Genomic DNA, 13,616 nt, shown 5'->3' on the forward strand with positions numbered 1-13,616 from the left:
TTAAGCTACCCAGCCAGTGGATAGGCCAGTGCACTTTAGCTAAGGTTATCATCTCCTGCATATTTTTCTGAAAGGCATCCTTCCTATTCACATGGTTTTTTCCTCTTTTCTGTCTCGACATAAATCTGATCTCCTTGGTTGTTTTGATCCACATGGATACATATATGCTATAGGGGTCCCAAGAGGGGTCCCAGATAGAATTTAAGGCCCGAGCTCAGGTTAAGGCTGGGTTTGAGTCCCTTATTCCCTTTATTACTATTAATAAGAATGTTGATCGGATTAATTAAATTTATTTTAATCAGCAACGCTTTGTGAACTACTCTAGGGATACCTTGCAAGGTATTGCTGATCAATTAGGCTCCACTTCTCAGATGGTTTTCAAAATCGTATGGCCCTAGATATGATTCTAACTGAGAATTCTGTAAAATTCTTCCCAGTACTTTCTGGTGTTGTACTTTTATTCCTGACAATATAGGTCCTACTATGGACATTCAGAAATTAGCAGACCTCTTTGCTGAGCTCAAATGTAACTCTGATTTATCTAATTCTTGGGATCAGCACTTTAGTTGAATGCAGGGTTGGGTAAAAGACCTTTTTATTGTTATAATCTCTATTATTATCTGCACTCTTGTCTTGGACTGCTCATGTACTGTGTTATTCGTATTACAGCTCCTAAAACCTCTCCTAGAGAGACATATCTAGAGTATCACTCCCTTTCAGCTCATGCTGTGCATTTATGATGTCATTTTCATGATGTAAGAGGGGATTGAAGGGACACGTCTTGTAGTTTTCCATAGAGTGTTTTGAAGCTGTAAGAAAACCAGACCCTGTTTGTTTTTCTTTCTCTGATGTTTGATAAGATGTGTGTTATCTTGTTGTGAAGTGACTTCAATTGTTTTCATAAAGCCATATTTGCAAACAGCTTTAGATAAGCTCTAGCTGACCACAGCACCCTCTGTGGACTTCAGTCTCTAGCTAAGAAAAATGCTGATTTCTTTAAAGTTTCATGTGACCTGTGTCCATATATGGTTTGCATTTACGTCACATGCTGACAACACTGATTCGTGTAGAATGATATAAAAGAGATGTAAAGCTCACAATAAAATTGGACATGTTTTGAAAGATGATTTCTGGTCTTTAAGATATGTCCCCAGGTGCACCTAACTTCCAAATGGCAGAGAAAGTATGGGGAAGGAATTGGGACCTAATCCTTTTCAACATTCTCAAACAATCAAAGATTCACCCACCTGCTAAGAAAAGCTACTTTACCTCCATGTCTACTAAGTCTGTATTCTAAGTGCTGTAAATGCTGACATCTAAGACCCTTTGTCTATACTGTAAATGTTGTAAACTCTGTATTTTTCATAAAGTGTGTCCTACCCATACTTTGAATGTACTCTTGTAACCCGTTCTGGGCTCCTTTGGGAGGACGGACTAAATAAATAAATAAATATCAGTGTGCCTCCTGAGATTTCAGGTAGTGCCACGAGACACTGGGGAGGAGAGGCATCGGCGCTGGCAACCTGCCTACAAGATGTGCCGCTCATGGCGAGAGGCACGTCCTTCAGGCAGTCGGTGACAGCGCCTCTTCCTCTCCGGCCGTTTTCCCTGCTGGCCCTATCTAGCGGGCTTTTGCGCAGGTGCGAACGTTGACATGACTCCGGGTACCTCGAGCCACTACGTTTAGTGTGCTGCAGCTCGAGATAATTTGCGGGACGCTGATCTAGAAAGTCTTACTACCTTGTTGCACTTATGACATGTTCAGGACCTTTCAGTCTTGTGGTTCTGTTGGCTCACGGGTGATATTGTGGGGAGTGTGTGGACGCTGTGTTTAAAGCTACAGCCTGAATACCCTGGTGTTGTGGGCTCAAACCCACATGCTCCTTGTGACCCTGGGCAAGTCACTTAATCCCCCCGTTGCCCCAGGTACATTATAGAATGTGATCCCACCAGGACAGACAGGGAATAGTGCTTGAGTACCTGAATAAATTCATGTAAACCGTTCTGGGCTCCTTTGGGAGAACGGTTTAGAAAATTGAATAAATAAATAAATACATTTTTGATGTTGTAGCCTCTCCTACTGCTTTGAAGACCACCTTAGGTGTTTTTGGACCTTCCAGTCTATCTTCCTGCTATGATGGCACTGTTCCAATGCTTTTGGCCTTGCAAGGCCAGTCAAGCTCCTGTATTGGCACTCTTCAGGTCTGACTGAATGATTTTGGTCCTTCAAGTCTGCCTTCCAGTTGTACTGGCTCTCTTCAAAGTTATTTGTCAAATTTCCACTAGCGTACGTGTTAACAGTCTCCTACCACTATTATAAACCTTTTCTTTAGGTGCTTGGCTTTACCTACTGGAATTCACATGATCTACGAGGCAAGTCTTTTTCAATTCGTTATAAGACGTATGGGGACAGACTTAAAGATCTCAATCTGAATACTGTGGAGGAAAGACGGGAGAGGGGAGATATGATAGAGATGTTTAAATACCAATGTGGCATAAATGTGCATGAGTTGAGTCTCATTCAATTGAAAGGAATTCTGGAATGAGAGGGCATAGGATGTCTGTCATGTTAATTATGAGTGTTTCTTTGTAACTCGCTCAAAACTGTAGGATGTCAGCGAGTAAGAAATTTAAAAAAAATAAAAAAATAAATAAGCTGTGATAGGCTCAGGAGTAATCTAAGGAAATACTTTTTTACAGAAAGGGTGGTAGATGCATGGAACAGTCTCCCAGAAGAGGTGATGGAGACAGGGACTGTGTCTGAATTCAAGAAGGTGTGAGGTAGGCACTTGCAATCTCTTAGAGAAAAAGATAATGGTTACTGCGGATGGGCAGACTGGATGGGCCATTTGGCCTTTATTTGCCATCATGTTTCTATAACCATAAAGCTCTATGACCTCACAATACAGGTGTAAAGAGCCTTAGCTTAAAGAACGAGGAGATGACAATGTTAAGAGCCTTAGCCAATAGAGAGAGGAGGAGAAAGAGGGTGCTGTGGATGGGCAGAGTGGATGGGCCATTTGGCCTTTATCTATCATCATGTTTCTAAAAGGAAATTCCAGAGGAAGAGGACATAGCATATAACGTTCTATAATGTATAGCCTCCACGCCTATGCATGTTCCCACCATACTATGTCTGACTATAGCCTGGAGTTCGCAGCAGAGGAGAAGGGTCCAAATAGGAGAGACTTTCCCGATGAATTGAGTTCCAGGCAAGGAGTATAGGAAGAGAGGAGTTGCAGATTGAATGCACTTGTAGGTCAATAAGAGGAATTTGAACTGTTTGTGGAGCTGTATATTGAGCCAATGAAGTTAGTTGAGGAGGAGGGTAGTGTGAGCATAGCAACTCTGGTGGAATATAAATTGTGCGAATTTTGAACAGATTAAATGGGAGAGAGATGGTTACGCGGAAGAGCTGTGAGAAACAAGTTGCAGTAGTCCAGGTGAGAGGTGATCTCATAGAGGAAGGGTAAGATGTTGGTATTTTAGAGATAGAAATGGCAGGTTTTGGTGGTCTTTGGATTTATGCAAAGAAAGTCAATATAATCAGACAGATAAGTTATATTTTATTAGCATCAAATTCAAAGCAGTTCAAAAAGAATGTGCAACATACAGCAAGATAAAATACAGTATTACTACTCCTATTTATTATTTCTATAGTGCTACCGAATGCATGCAGCACTATACATCAAATACACAAGAGACAGTCCCTGTCCAAAAGAGCTTACAATCTAACTATGAAAGACAGATTTTGTAAACAATCTTTATTAGCATTTTCAAGTGCAATACATACAAAAATTTCAGATTCCATACCTCAGAATGACAGAAAAAAATATATGGATTCTTTTATGAATTTTGATGAATTGTTGTTTTTTTTCTGAGATATTGTTTTTGATTGAAAGGATATTTCTATGTTTTCCTCCAGATTGGATTCTTTTAAATAATCTTTATTAGCATTCTCAAGTTCAACATACAATATATAAACATTAGATTCCATACTTCACAATGACAGAAGAAAATATATGGATTCTTTTATGAATTTTGACTTATTGTTGCTTTTTTTCTTTTCTGAGGTGTTGTTTTTGATTGAAGCAATCAGAATATTTTTAAGCTTTTTCTCCAGTTTGGATTCTTTTTTTTTGTAAACAAGATTTATTATCATTCTCAAGTGCAATATATACAAAAATAACAGATTTCATACCTCACAATGGCAGAAGAAAATATATGGATTCTTTTATAAATATTGCTGAATTGATGGTGTATTTTTTTCTGAGGTGTTGATTTTGATTGAAGCGTTTCTCATATTCAGAAGTTATATTTTTCTCCAGTTTGGATTTTATTTTATTTTTTTTAAAATAATCTTTATTAGCATTCTCAAGTGTAATATATACAAAAATAAGATTCCATACCTCACAATGGCAGAAGAAAATATATGGATTCTTTTGTGAATTTTGACATATTGTTGCTTTTTTTCTTGAGGTATTGTTTTTGATTAAAGCGTTTGTCATATTCACAATATTTATGTTTTTCTCCTGTTTAGATTCTTTTCTTTTTCTTTTTTAATAATCTTTATTAGCATTCTCAAGTTCAACATACAATATATAAACAGAAGAAAATATATGGATTCTTTTATGAATTTTGACTTATTGTTGCTTTTTTTTGTTTTTTGAGGTGTTGTTTTTGATTGAAGCATTCAGAATTTTTTAAGCTTTTTCTCCAGTTTGGGTTCTTTTTTTTTTTTTTTTGTAAACAAGGTTTATTAGCATTCTCAAGTGCAATATATACAAAAATAAGATTCTATACCTCACAATGGCAGAAGAAAATATATGGATTCTTTTATGAATTTTGCTGAATTGTTGGTGTGTTTTTTTCTGAGGTGTTGATTTTGATTGAAGCGTTTGTCATATTCAGAATATTTATATGTTTTTCTCCAGTTTGGATTCTTTTTTTTTTAATAATTTTTATTAGCATTCTCAAGTGCAATATATACAAAAATAAGATTCCATACCTCACAATGGCAGAAGAAAATATATGGATTCTTTTATGAATTTTGACTTATTGTTGCTTTTTTTTGTTTTCTGAGGTGTTGTTTTTGATTGAAGCATTCAGAATATTTTTAAGCTTTTTCTCCAGTTTGGATTCTTTTTTTCTTTTTTTTTGTAAACAAGGTTTATTATCATTCTCAAGTGCAATATATACAAAAATAACAGATTTTATACCTCACAATGGTAGAAGAAAATATATGGATTCTTTTATAAATTTTGCTGAATTGATGGTGTGTTTTTTTCTGAGGTGTTGATTTTGATTGAAGCGTTTCTAATATTCAGAATAGTTATGTTTTTCTCCAGTTTGGATATTTTTTTTTTAATAATCTTTATTAGCATTCTCCAATGCAATATATACAAAAATAACAGATTCCATACCTCACAATGGTAGAAGAAAATATATGGATTCTTTTATAAATTTTGCTGAATTGATGGTGTGTTTTTTTCTGAGGTGTTGATTTTGATTGAAGCGTTTCTAATATTCAGAATAGTTATGTTTTTCTCCAGTTTGGATATTTTTTTTTTAATAATCTTTATTAGCATTCTCCAATGCAATATATACAAAAATAACAGATTCCATACCTCACAATGGTAGAAGAAAATATATGGATTCTTTTATAAATTTTGCTGAATTGATGGTGTGTTTTTTTCTGAGGTGTTGATTTTGATTGAAGCGTTTCTAATATTCAGAATAGTTATGTTTTTCTCCAGTTTGGATATTTTTTTTTTAATAATCTTTATTAGCATTCTCAAGTGCAATATATACAAAAATAACAGATTTCATACCTCACAATGGCAGAAGAAAATATATGGATTCTTTTATAAATTTTGCTGAATTGATGGTGTGTTTTTTTCTGAGGTGTTGATTTTGATTGAAGCGATTCTCATATTCAGAAGTTATGTTTTTCTCCAGTTTGGATTCTTTTTTTTTTTTTTTTTAATAATCTTTTTTAGCATTTTCAAGTGCAATATATACAAAAATAACAGATTTCATACCTCACAATGGCAGAAGAAAATATATAGATTATTTTAATGAATTTTGACATATTTCTGCTTTTTTCTTTTCTGAGGTGTTTTTGATTGAAGCATTTGTCATATTCAGAATATTTTTAAGCTGTTTCTCCAGTTTGGATTCTTTTTTTTTTTTTTTTAATAATCTTTTTTAGCATTCTCAAGTGCAATATATACAAAAATATCAGATTTCATACCTCACAATGGCAGAAGAAAATATATGGATTCTTTATAAATTTTGCTGAATTGATGGTGTGTTTTTTTCTAAGGTGTTGATTTTGATTGAAGCGTTTCTCATATTCAGAAGTTATGTTTTTCTCCAGTTTGGATTCTTTTTTTTTTTTTTTTAATAATCTTTTTTAGCATTCTCAAGTGCAATATATACAAAAATAACAGATTTCATACCTCACAATGGCAGAAGAAAATATATGGATTCTTTTATGAATTTTGCTGAATTGTTTTGTTTTTTTCCTGAGGTATTGTTTTTCATTGAAGCTGTTCTCACATATAAAACATGATTTCTGAGTGACCTCTTGTTTTAGTTGCCCCTGCTAGTTTAAAGAATCTGTCCCTCTCCACCTTCTCTATGCCTTTCATGATTTTATAAGTCTGTATCATGTCCCCTCTCAATCTCCGCTTTTCCAGGGTAAAGAGCCCCAGCCTGTCTAACCGTTCGGCATATGAGAGGTTCTCCATACCCTTTATCATCCTCGTTGCTCTCCTCTGGACCCTCTCGAGTATTGCCATGTCCTTCTTGAGGTATGGCGACCAGTATTGGACACAGTATTCCAGATGTGGGCGCACCATTGCTCGATACAGTGGCAGGATAACTTCCTTCGTTCTGGTAGTGATACCCTTTTTGATAATGCCCAGCATTCTGCTCGCTTTTTTTGAGGCCGCTGCACATTGCGCCTCCGGCTTCATTGTGTTATCCACCAATACCCCTAGATCTTTTTCTTGGCTGCCTTCCCCGAGTACCTTCCCTCCCATCGTATAGCTGTACCTGGAGTTCCCCTTCCCTATTTCTACAGTGTAGAGTCTCTCATGGAGTCTAAGGTTTTGCATTTGGCACCCCAGTCTCAGCTTTAAAGAGTGCTGTTCTGGGGTTTCTTCTTTTTCCACCTGTTGTATATGAAAGAGTAACAGCATTATCAGATACAAACAAATATGCTACCCTAGTTGTCTCTTTCACCTACTTCCACTGTTTTTCATGCCTTTATCAGAGTGAATCTTCTGCTATCTAAATGGGAATGGGGTCTTGTATACTGCCTTTTTGTGGCTTTGGCATGCAAAGCTGAAATTCAAAGCAGTGGGCACTGGAGGATTAAGTGACTTGCCCAGGGTCACAAGGAGCAGCACTGGGATTTGATCTCACAACCTCTATCTGCAGAAGCAGCATCTCTACTTGTTAGCCACTTAGTCATATCAGAGTTCTTCCTCCACTAAATTTAGCCCCTTCAGAAGAGTGAGAGATCGCAATCTAAGGTTTCAAAGTTTAGCTTCCTAGATTTAAGAATGATCAAACGTGATCACCTTATCTGCCTGTGCCTTAGTACTAATCCCAAACATGCCTGTCACTCTCTGATTGACCCTGGGAAGGTTATTTTAGCTCTATGCCTCAGTACTCACTGTGGAGAAGAACATAGTGTAGATGTAGACAGATGCCATCGGAACTCCCCCAAACCCACCTAGACCCCAAAATACCTCATTATAAGTTGGCTGACCAGACGGATGCTTTCTCTGTCCGTCCGGCAAGCCCGCCTTCACTGAATGGTGGTCCTAGTCCTTAGGCCCTTTTGTCCCAAGGGCCTAAGGCCCTCACATAGGAGGGGCATTAGGTGCTTGGGCCCAACGGAATCTTAGGCCTGTCCCACAATGCATTCAGGGATGCACTGGGAGTGGCCTAAGATTTTTTTGGGGGGTGGCCTAAGGGATCTGGCCAATCGGAATCTTAAGCTACTCCCAGCGAATCTCTGAATGCACTGTGAGACAGGTCTAAGATTCAGGTTGGCCCTAGATGCCTAACTTTTGGCGAGGTGTTCCAGTAGAAGGAATTGGGCATCTCTCCTCCCTACAATCTTTGCCCCCCGCACCAAATTGATGGCACCTGGGAGATATCCTAGCTGCGATCAGCTGAACGGCAACCCAATCCAGAACTTATACCAATCAGGCACTAAGTCACAAGGTACAAGTTCTGTCCAGGCAACCTTGTAAAACTTTTGGTTATCACTGTAGGACAACTAAGTCCAGTTCAGTCCACATCCTGCTCACCTCCCGCCCTAACCACTCCTCCAAAACCACCCCTTTGAGCTATGGGTGCGCAGCGGGATTCAGAGGCCTAAAAAGTCTCTGAATACATCCAAAAACCCGTTTTGATTATCGGTACTTGGACGACCTGTCTTTTAGGTCATCCAAGTACTGACTTAGGCCGGTTTGGGGATGTATTTTTGTTTTGATTATGAGCCTCACAGCCTAGCCTGGGTAGGTTACTTTATCTCGATGCCTCAATACTCACCATGGAGCAGAACATCGTGTAGATGTAGACAGATGCCGTCAGGAGAAAGTGGCTGTGGATGGCTTTGGCGAACAGAGGCATGACTATAAAGTCCATGAGGGTTTGCAGCAGAGTGGAGCACAGCTGGTATCCATAGGAGCAGGCCTCGGTGTTAGAATTGAAGCCCTGACGTTCCAGCCTGTGTGAGGAGACAGACCTGGATAGATAGATTATAGATTGAGTGAAAAATATTTTCTCTAGTTTGTTATAAAATTGCATATTACTAACTTTGTGATGTGTCCTCCTCATCTTTGTACTTCTTGAAAGACAAGTAAGTCCTTGAACTTTGATCATTCCATTCCACCACTCTACTCCACTAAATTTAGCCCCTTCAGAAGAGTGGCAGATCAAAATCTAAGGGTTCAAAGTTTAGCTTCCTAGATTTAAGCATGATCAAACGTGGTCACCTTATCTGCTTGTGCCTCAACATTAATCCCTCTATTTCCATTATTCGCTGTGTGACCCCAAGTGAATAACTTTATCTCCCTGTACCTCAGGGATCTTCTCCAATCAGTTGGCCTTCCAACTCTGCCTGTCATTCTCTCAGTGACCCCCAAGTAGGATTTTTTAAAATCTCTATGCCTCAGTACTCACCGTGGAGAAGAACATGAAGAAGATGTGGACAGATTCCGCCAGGAAGTAGTGGCAGTGGATGGCTATGGTGACAGGAGGCACATAAGGATACTGAGGAAAGCCGCATATTTGAGTGCAGCTGGAAACCATAAATAGGCCTCAGTGTTGTCAGTGAAGCCCCAGCCGTTCCTGCCTGTGTGAAGAGACAGAGCTGGGATTAGAACTCGAGAAGATGCACACAAATACAGAAACTGATGCACATATTCATATACAGAGCTCATGCAACAAAAGAGTTGGATCAGAACCTGAGGAGACGGATACCTATGCACCCACCGATACAAACGACCCAGGAAGAGATAGCTCAGATTAGAACCAGAGGAGACACACTCACATGGACACCGAAATGACACACCAGCACACATCCATACAATATTCTGTAAGCAAAGACAGTCAGATCAGAACCACAAATCACTCAGAACCTTAGACATACAGCCTGTGCAAGCCTTCCATGCTTGAGGCAGGTAAATTTCCATTGAAATAGGGGCATATACATGTGACATGTCTCAAGGTTATTCTTGCACAGTTGTGGCTCAGTGTAAGTCTCACATTCCAAGAGACAGGATGTCAAAAGAGTCCTCATGCGCACAGTTCAGTGATAAAATTTCTCACAAAAGTAGGGAAAAATCCAAAGGAGATCCATGAACGCATGATTGCAGTCTGCTCCATTTTCAATAAAGTAATATTTTGGAGCAAGCAATGTAAGTGCGGGTAGAGAACCCATTGAAAATGGCCCTCACCCTGGACGGCCTGTTGGAGCAACTTCAACAGAAGTATGCAAGAAAATAGAGGATTTAATTTTGTTTGACAGACGAGTTAAGATTTCCCAAATAGCTGAAGAAGTGGGCATCTTGGCAGGTACAGTTTAGAAAATAATTCATGAAAAGTTGGGCATGTCCAAGGTTAATGCAAGATGCGTTCCAAGAATGCTGACGCCATGTCAGAAGGTCTAGAGGCTTCAGTGCTGTCAAGAGAACTTGGAGGTGCTCTGTGAAGACCAAGTGAATTTTTTTGCAATGCAGTGGAAGCACAAGTCATCCCCCACCCCCAAAATGTTCAAGACAGAAAAATCTGCAGACAAAGTCATGGCAACTGTCTTCTGGGATGAACCATCTACCCTACGGTCCTGACCTGGCTCCCTAGGATTATTTCCTGTTCCGTGTTTTGAAGAAATCTGTGAATAGCGGTTTTCAAGTGATGAAGACGTCAAGGAAGCTGTAATGTCCTGGTTGGAAGGGATTAAAGTCATTGCAGGAAAAGTGGATGGAGTATATGGAGCTATTTATTGAAAACTCTTTCCTTTTCCTACTGAGGTAGATAAATTATTGAACGCTCCTTGTATTTGTTAGAAATCTTACCTTTCACTGACATGTAAAACAGGCGCGCATATTCTGCCACATTCTTTTCAGTCTGAATATAATAAAGCAGATAATAAAACAGATTATTTTAAGTATAATAGGCAAAATAAATTATAATCAAATATAGCCCAAGAAAGTTATCAGTCAAAATGAAGTTCCATCTAGTCTGTCCAGTACTTTGCCTGTTCACCCTATTTGCACCGAGACCTCAAATAAATCCTTTCCTTAAGGGAATTTTGGTTTTGAGTTCTCCAGAATCATTAATCTGAGGTCACTATTCAGAGTCTCCTGCCCACTTAGGCCCACTGAGCGGACCAGCTGCTGAAATTCTGCTCTTAACTACAAGCTCAGACTACACAGGCCATATACGGACGGAAAGGCCATATTCTGGGTTGGTGCCCACATAGCTAAGTGGCCAGACAGAACTGCATAAAACGTTAGCCTATCTTTCTGTGCTTAACTAGGTGGATGTCTGCTTCCTGAATATGGATCAGCACCTGCATAGCTTCAGGGTCACTAATCTGTTTCCCTCCCATGATCTCCCCATTCCCCCACTTGGTTCCTACAATCCCCTGGGTTCCAGAAACAATCCCATCAGTTGACTCCCCAATCCAATCCAATCTGTAATTTAAGTTCTGGAATTCGATTGAAAATGATCCTAAAGAAAAGTCCATAAACCATCCTTAAGATGGACTTGGGAAAATCAACTGCTTATTTCTGGGTTCAGCAGCATGAAATAGAATCTGTTTTACTCTTTGGGGTCTTACCAGGTACTTGTGACCTGATTTGTCAATGTTTGTTTGAAACAGGATATAGGGCTTGATAGACCTTCAGTTTGCACCACCCCTAGAACTTATCCAAGGTGATCCTAGGTTGCTAGTGGGCCCCGTCTAGCACAGGGTTCCAAAAGGCAGTTATAACAAATAGTAGTAGTCTCACAGTACTACCACTAGGGGTCAGCCTTTTATACAAGGGCAAAAGTATTTTTAAAAAAACCTCCTTTATCAATATTTTAAAAAAATTGACTATAATTACCCATTCCTTATTCTCCTCATTCTCCCATGTCTCCTGGAAAGAAAAGAGTGAAAACTAATTTAGGATTTTTCTATACTATCTTTCTGTGGTTACAATAGAAACAGTTTTCATATTCTATACACTCTCATTTATTTACATACTTATCAAGTCAGTTTTAATGGGGTCTTGTCAGATACTTGGAGTAATCCTTGTGGAGTTCATCAAGGATCCCCTCTTTCCCCAGTATTTTTCAATATTTATCTTGCCTTCTTGAGTTCAAGATGATCAAATTTTGATATCAATTTTTTAATTATGCAGATGACATAACTTTAGTAATTCCTATGTTTTCTAATCTTTCATCAGCTTCTCAGTTAATTTCGAAGGTTTTTCAGACTGTAGATTATTGGATGAGGGGTTTTAAATGAAAGCTTAACCCAGATAAAACTACATTTTGCTTTGCATCTCCTACCAAACGTACAGAACATTTGACTCTGAATGGAGTGTCCAACCCTATTACCCCAACAATCAGGATTTTAGGTGTATACTTTGAATAAAAAAAAATCTATCCATGAGTGATCAATCACATTGATGTTCTAGTTCGAAAAAGCTTCTTTACATCATGGAAACTATGAACAATTGGATCATACTTCAATATTACTCCATTCAGGTTATTGGTACAATCTTTAGTGTTGAGTATTTTGGACTATTGCAATATACAACATCTGGCAGGTTATCGTAAACATTTTCAAAGATTTCGTACTGTTCAAAATACTGCCATGCATTTAATATTTAATTTGGGAAAACCTCCCAGATCATATTACACCTTCACTGGTTGCCAGTAGAGGCTAGGGTGTTTTTCAAGTTTGGAACCACGTGTTATTAGGCCTTGCATGGTTACATATACCCAATTATCCAGTTGATCACTTAACGTTCACTCATTGCGAGCCACTGCAATGCCTGTTTTCCCTTCTGCTCGTGGTTGTACATAGAAGAGATTTTTGACAAAGATTGCTGTCTTACCAAGCAGCTAGTTGGGATGCAGAGTTTCACGAACGGTTATCTCTTTCTTCCTCTTGTATGGAGAATTGACTTGTTAATCACTGAGATTGTTCAGTCTTCTTAGTTTTTAAACCGCACAGAACTGAAAAGTTTTGGGATATACATATATGATTTTATATTATGCTATGAACTGAAAAAGACCACATCAAAATGATTTTTGTTGTATCTTCCACAGAACTCGGCCGATTCTTATGAAATTTAGTGCGTCGTATTCTGAATGAAGTTGACTTAAAATGTTGAAACTATTTCCTACCGCACCACAATACTGCCTTGTGAAAATGAATTGTGAACTGAATAAAAACACATCAAAAAGTTTTATGGCGTATCTTACAGAAAAATGTAAAGTCAAAAAGAGGGAGAGTGTGGCGCAGTGGTTAAAGCTACAGCTTCAACACCCTGAAGTTGTGGGTTCACATCTCACACTGTTCCTTGTGATCCTGGACAAGTTACTTAATCCCCCCCATTGCCCCAGGTACGTTAGTTTGTAGGCCGCTGGGACAGAGAGGGAAAAACTGCTTGAGTACCTGAATAAATGCATGTAAACCGTTCTGAGCTCCCCTGCGAGAACGGTATAGAAAATTGAATAAATAAATAAAAAAGTAATGTTTCAGTTAACTCCCTTTCCTCAAAGGCACACCATCAGCCTTGGCCGCCAATGATCTATGGACTTGTCAATGACGCTCTGCTTCAGCTCAAGCCAAACAGAGATGAGACGCTGTTTGACGTAAGATATCGCTGTCTGGTAGTTGCGTTCCTCTATCAGCCCCCAGATCCGGTAGTCAACTGGACTTAGATTTGGTGAATTCGCAGGCCAGAGGTCTGGACCAATGAAGTCTGGGGTCTCCCGAAGTAGCAGTTCTAAGGTGTTCTTTGTCTGATTTACTGGGGCATTGTCCTGTTTGAAGCTGTGACATGCGACGGATCGCTGGCAACAGCTTCTGCATC

At 38.9% G+C, this 13,616-nt stretch overlaps 1 long non-coding RNA gene across 1 annotated transcript; it reads right to left on the bottom strand.

The window, feature by feature from the left end:
- Window positions 1–9,303: 9,303 nt before the first annotated feature.
- Window positions 9,304–11,668, bottom strand: LOC117349372. Its single transcript, XR_004537149.1, has 3 exons — window positions 11,634–11,668; window positions 10,599–10,650; window positions 9,304–9,376 (listed from the first exon to the last, which is right to left on the bottom strand). It is a non-coding gene; the product is annotated as an uncharacterized LOC117349372 (long non-coding RNA).
- Window positions 11,669–13,616: the final 1,948 nt, after the last annotated feature.

This window comes from Geotrypetes seraphini, chromosome 1 (assembly GCF_902459505.1).
Source record: "Geotrypetes seraphini chromosome 1, aGeoSer1.1, whole genome shotgun sequence".
NCBI lineage: Eukaryota > Metazoa > Chordata > Amphibia > Gymnophiona > Dermophiidae > Geotrypetes > Geotrypetes seraphini.